The following is a 6,953-nucleotide window of genomic DNA, read 5'->3' on the forward strand; positions in this document are numbered from 1 at the left end:
GATTGGTTAGGATTTTGTAGAAAATGGAATATTGAAAAAAAGTTACAAAGATATCACTTAAAACTCGCTTGGTAACTCCAGAGTTAATAAAATGCAAATAAAGATCACCCTAATGGAAATTTGTATCTCGCTGGCAAGTAGGCACAACGAAGGACAAAATAATTTATTTTCTTTCAATACATTTGCGCCTTAAGGTATGCCTCATTTTCTTGTTGATAACAACTCCATATTTCAAATGAGGGCAACAAAATTGGCTAATAAAGAAAGTGAATGAATGCTTTTTGGCACACAAATTTGCAATTTCGCGCGGCAATAAAATCGGTAAATAAAAGAGTTCATAAAGATAAGCCTTACATAGTTCTTGTGGCAATTACCGAAAATGCTGAAAATTATCCGTTTGTGTGTATTCAAGTTTTGTCAAGTTGATTTTCATGTCAATATCAGTGTTGCCAACTCGTGGTATTTCGCCCATTATTTGGGATTTTCGCAGCATAAAAGGGCGCATGGGACTTTGCGTCTCATTATGGGATTTCTAGCTAAATATAGTTTTGTTGTTTAATTGTTTCCTTTTTATTATTTGCTGTTCAGTCATTGTTACATCTCTTTACTCAAACATATATGGGGAATTCCAACGTGACGGGTGGGACTCCTTTCTCGTGTGTGAGTTGATGTATTCGTTTCCCAAGTTTAGACAAACTATTTATGTATAGCTATGCAAATATTTCGTGCATCGGGACTTTCTCGAATGTAGTTAATAGAATCTTAAGGTCGATTTTATGCTTTAATGGCATTATTATATTTAAAAAGAAAAATTTTAGCTAGTGATGGGTGGGACGAGTCACAATTGAGGACACATAGTTCGTGAGTAAAATGAACACTACTGATTTGATTTGAATGTTTATTAAAAGGACCTTATTTAAACAAGGGGCAGCTAAAGTATTTGTAAATTACGTTTAAAAAATATATATCGAGGGCTTATATTCAATATCCTCTATCTATCTATCTATTGAATATAAGCCCTTGATATACATATATTTTGCTGTGATGGGTTGGGCATCCAATAAGCATTTATATGAACGCTGACATTTTTTCCATAAACGTAGTTTTGTAATAACTAACCACTGTTTTAAAGTCCATGAATTTTTCCTGCTTTAAGGATAATTTGCCACCTTTAATACACAGAAAGGCCTTGTTAACTTGATCATGGTGAAATTATTCCAGGTGTAATAATTAGAGCGAGAAGAAGGATTTGACACTATCTTATTTGAAATTTTGGCTTTAAAAATGTGTATAAGATAGCCGAATGTTAGGAAAATAAAGCGAGAAAGCTGTTTTATTACTTCACCTGTCTATAATTTTACCATAAACTTCATAAAAAAAAAACTGTAGCAGAGATAGTCGCATCAAGGCTGTATTTAGAGACAACCATAATGCCATGTAGAACGCTAGAAAAGTGAAAACCGCAAAACTCGAGCTAATACTCTTTATAATTGTTATTAAAAACTTTTTATATTTAACTTTCACAAATGCGATTTTCGAATTATAAAACAGTATAAACAGCGCGTTTTTCAGAGGAGAATGAGATTTTCGGAAATTTGGAGTTGGCAACACTGGCCCATATCATATCATAGGTCAAGCGGTCGTTTGTGGTAATTTTGTAATTTTTATTCTATTTTTAGGCGATTTAGAAACTTACCGATTAAAAAAATAGTTGATGTATTTAAAATACTTGAAAATTTACAAAAAATCCTTTGACGGTGGTTTAATTGCTGTAAAGAAGGAAGAAAAAAGTTTATGAGTACATTTGCTTCAAGAATACTATATAAATAAAAGATCTGAGACTTTTCTTAATAAATTAATTACCTAAGTAATTGTAAAATTGATTCTTCCAAATGAATTCTGGTGGATATTCGGCCCTTTTTTCTAAATGCCGCTACATAATTAAGACTTCTACTAAAAATATGACCACGACAGTTGAACCTCAATCTACCGCAGTGATGGTCAAAGAGAGCTTTCTGCAACTACGTGAAAGTCTTACATGAGTGCTTCGTTGTGATTCTCAGTTTTCTAAGCACTTACAATTCTGAATTATGAAGAGGCAATGCAAAGCTTTTCCAAGCCTTTGATTCGATTTTTATGCTATTCCATTTTTTTTATTATAAAACGTGCCTCTAAGCCTTCACTATTGTCGTAGCTGATTTAGAGTCTCTATCAGTCCACACATCTTTAAAATTTCTAAGCTGTGGACAATTTAATTTTGTTGCAAAAAATTCTTAGTTAAAAGGCAAAACTTGGTACATACCTCGAATAAATCAAAGTACAGTACTACGAGTATGCAATACAATAGGTCCAAGACCGAGAAGCAGATTACATTATATATGCAACTGCGAAGTATCGCACCAGGAATTACTTGACCTAAATAACGTTCAGCCAAGCGGCCTCGCAAAGGTTCATTATAGAGGTGTTTAACTGTGTCAATTCAGTATCGAGGTAAATTAATATTTTATTGTACTATTTATGTACATACATACATACATACGTATTGCTTTTCATTTTTAATTGGTAAAACTAGGCACGTGCCGTATTTACTTGTGGAAGTAGAAATTCTATAAAAAAAATGTAAACAATAAAATATAATAAATTAAATATGTATTCAAATTCAACAATCACAATATTTTTTACATTTTTAAATAAGTAGACTGCATTCTTGTTGTTTTTTGGTTTTGCTTCGTTTTGAAATAAGCAAGAATCTCGTTGTCTATAGGCAAAGCTGGTTTAACAAATATAACAGCTAAGGAAAAAAACCGGCAACCAGTTTGGTGGAGGGGTGTGCATAGATAGCAGCTTTTAACTAGATGATTTTGTTTTTGAAGATACATACTTAATTATGTAGATTTGTAATACAAACAGCTATGCATATACATATTTGCATAAAAAACTGCAGAGGCCTGGCGATGGCGAGGTTTTTTTCGCACACGAAAGAATTGGGCTAAGACGCAATTTATTTTTCAATGTAGATATTTTTTTAGGCAAATATATGCAGTATATATTCATGTAAATATGTATGTACATTAGACCGTACCAAAAAAAAGGTCGCCGTACATTTCGAAACTAAAGTATTTTAAAAAGGCAGTTGTGAAAAAAAAAGAAATATTTGTTAGCCGAACGTACGGGTCACCTTTTTAACATTTTTCGCCATATATCTGGCATTTTCATTCGTATCTTAAAGTATGATACATCAATGCTTTTGTTTCGAATAGCCACTTTTTTGCATTGACCCAAAATACCCCGTTCTAGTATTTACCCACCAGATCTCAGTTTCCACCACCCTAATGTCAGTAAATTAAAAGCTCAGCAAAAATCAGTACGTATTTTTATTATTCAAGTAGACCTTAAAAAAAAAAAATTATAGCCGAATAGAGGTGTCACAAAAAAATTAATCAAATTTAACCCTAGGTTCGACAAAAAAAATAAAAATTTCGAAATAGCCTTTCAAAATATTTTCGACTTAGTGTTGTAAGACGAAATTTTTTTGTATGCTTGTGAGTTGACATGGTCTAATGTACCTATGTACATCTGTATGTAAATATTTTCGCACAAAAACGCCATCAGCTTCTGCAAATATTTGCAAATAAATATTTTTTTCTATATGTGTGCAGCGGCATGAAATGGTTAAGCGAATGATAGTGGAAATTTACGCATTTTCGTCAGAAACGTGATTTTTAAGCAGCTGAATGGCTTTGCTTTAATCAATAACAGGTTATTTGCAAAACAAATTTGACTAATAAAAAAAAGGTATATGTATATAAAAAAAATTATAGATATTCATGGCGAGCTAGGTAACGTGATGTACATATGTACATGTGTACGAGTGCAAAGAATAACATGTGAGATAGGTATACAACAAAACTAGTGCGCCACCAAATGAAAAAAAATTACATTGATAACACTGGTCTACAAATTTCAACTTTTTTTCTGCGAATAAGACGGGACCTGGTGTTTCTGAACGGATTTTTCGTGCTGAACACGAATCCGGGGTCAAAAATGTCCCATCACGTCACGTTTTCGAGAAAAAAGGGGTTGAAACCCCTAAAAACAGCGTTTTTGGCCATTTTCGAAAAATTATAGAGCTGAACCCTGACGTGGTACAAATTTTGCATATATCAGAAATTAAAGGCTAAACCGTGCCCTTTCGAATGAGCCCTATGCCGAATTGATCGCGTGCACCCTTAAAGCAGGGGGTGTATTTGTGTTTAGGGGTGCAGGAAAAATTGATCACAGAAAGAATTTAATCTTAAACGATCATAGAAAATTAATAATGCCAAGGTTTTAACTATATTAAAAGTCGCTGATTACGAATCTGCAGTTAGATTTTAAAAATTTAAGATGACGGGTCGAATATGGTGGATATAAAAAATAAACTGAAATTCGCTAAATAAAAATTTTTAAGACCGCCATATTGGATCCGCCATTTTGAATTTTTAAAATCTAACTTCAGATTCGTAATCAGCGACTCTTAATGTAGTTAAGACCTTAGCATCATTCATTTTATATGGTCGTTTAAGATGAAATTCTTTCTGCGATCAATTTTCCCTGGACTCCTAGACACAAATACACCCCCTGATCTAAGGGTGCATGCGATTAATTCGGCATAGGGCTCATTCGAAAGGGCACGATTTAGCCTTTAATTTCTGACATATACAAAGTTTGTACCACGTCAGGGTTCAGCTCTACAATTTTTCAAAAATGGCCAAAAACGCTGTTTTTAGGGGTTTCAACCCCTTTTTTCTCGAAAACGTGACGTGATGGGAAGTTTTGGACCCCAGATTCGTGTTCAGCACGAAAAATCCGTTCGGAAACACCAGGTCCCGTCTTATTCGCAAAACCCTTGTAGACCAGTGTAATCTTATGGCGATGATTTGCGAAACAAAAATTACAAGTTTAAAATTTTTTTTGGCACACTCGAAATTCGTTTTGAAATTGTTTTATACAAAAAGAACTTAAAACATGTATGTTCGTGAAGAATACTGTAGAAAAAATAGTCCACGCCAATATCATTGGATCACAAATTTTAGTTTTGTTTTTGTTCTTCAGACGCCACTATCCAATTCCTATGTATGTAGAATTGCTCGGCGATTTCGAAAATCGAGTTAATTTTTTTTTTCTAGGGATACGTTTTCGAAATATTTGAAATTTACCGTTATTCAGCTTAAAAAAACTTCACTTAATTATGGGGCGTTTTATACCAAAATGTACGGGGTTCACACTTCATGTGTTTGATTTGTTTCAAATTTTTAAGGTTGATGCATTAACATAAATAATACATACATATGAAATTTGAGCTTGATTAATACATTTTCAAAAACTTTACAGCACAAAAGCAAAAAAACAAATCAATTTAATAGTTTTCCTAATATCTCGAGAACGGGGCGAGGAAAAAATTTGAAAAAAACACATCAAAATTCTCTATGAAAAGAAATATTTTAAATTTTTTTCTCGAAAAATGTTTCACATACAAAAGCATTTGTTTTTGAAAATATGCCACCTTAAAAAAAATTAAAAAAACCGCAATAGTAGCTCTGAGTATTGCGCAATATTTAAGTATAGTATTACGGCGTGCACTCTACAATAATCTGAGTTATGATTTTTTTATTACACCGAAGTAAAATGAGTACATTACAAATAAAAAAAAAAAAATTTTAATATTTTGTTGAATTTTTTGTAGCCCATTAAATTTTAGTGCAATGAAGTGCAAGTTTTGAGCGGTTGCAAAATTGACGTCAATTTTTTTTAATATTCTTTGAAAACGGGTTTGCACATTTTCTTCCATAAGAAAAAAAGCGAAAAGCCGTCAGCATAAAAAATATTAAAAATCAACAAAATTCTAATCTTAAATTTTTATACGAGAATTGAAGTCGGTTTTGTTTTTTTGCTTACAAATTACTTGCTTAATATCGAAATGGTAATACCACAAGTAAGTTTTAAGCAAAAAAAAAAAATTTAGATTATCGTCAATTTCTTCATGATCCAATGATCGGATTACAACCACATTAGTATGGGAGCCCCTGTGAGGTAACACCTTTCCTTAAAAAAATAATTATAGAAATCGGTTACCGTGGTCCTAAGTTATGCGGTAACATACATAAAAAAAATATTCCGACGAATTGATAACTTTCTACTTTTTGTGAAGTCGGTTAAAAAGCAGACAAAAAATCCATTAAAGACGTTGATATTGATTTTGGTTGTTGGTTTTTCCGACAGGGTAGGAGTATGATTGATGATTGAACGATTTTCATTCATTCCTTGTCAATTTTAGTTTGGAGACAAACCGGTTTCTGTTTTGTGCAAGTCGTGTTAATGAAGTTTACGACTTGCGCATTTAATAAATATATTAACATAAGCTAATAGCAGAGTAGTTGTAGGCTAGTTCAGAGCTTTTAGTTAACAAATTAATTTAATAGGAATAGAAAATGTCTTAATACTTTTTGTATGAAGAAGCAGTGAGTGGAAATATACTGTAAATCAGAAGCGGACTTGTTTTGTTCCAGTATAGATTTCACTAGTAAAATAATTGAGTATTGAGATATGTACATACATACATACATACATATGTGTGCGTGTATTAAGTACTCATTTAAACAGTGACAAAGGTATGACCAGGTACTGGTTTGTCAAGTACAAACGAAGGTCAAAAATATCAAAAGCGATTTCGCCAGCAAAGCAATACTTGCGTGCTATGCAACCACTTATTTATCTGTATACATACAAACATATTCAGAATTCTTTTGTGGGCATACAAGAAAAGAACACAAACTCAATTTTTAACTTGCTATCAAAATTGGTAGCCGTTCAAAGGGGCTCGTCTCTAATCAGATGCATACTTTATTGTGGGCATGTGTATAATTACAAATACATGGCGCATATGTACATAAATAAATACATATGCATGGTTA

Source organism: Rhagoletis zephyria, unplaced genomic scaffold (genome assembly GCF_001687245.7).
Source record: "Rhagoletis zephyria isolate East Lansing unplaced genomic scaffold, Rhagoletis_zephyria_1.1 Rzeph_scaffold_00809, whole genome shotgun sequence".
Taxonomy (NCBI): Eukaryota; Metazoa; Arthropoda; class Insecta; order Diptera; family Tephritidae; genus Rhagoletis; species Rhagoletis zephyria.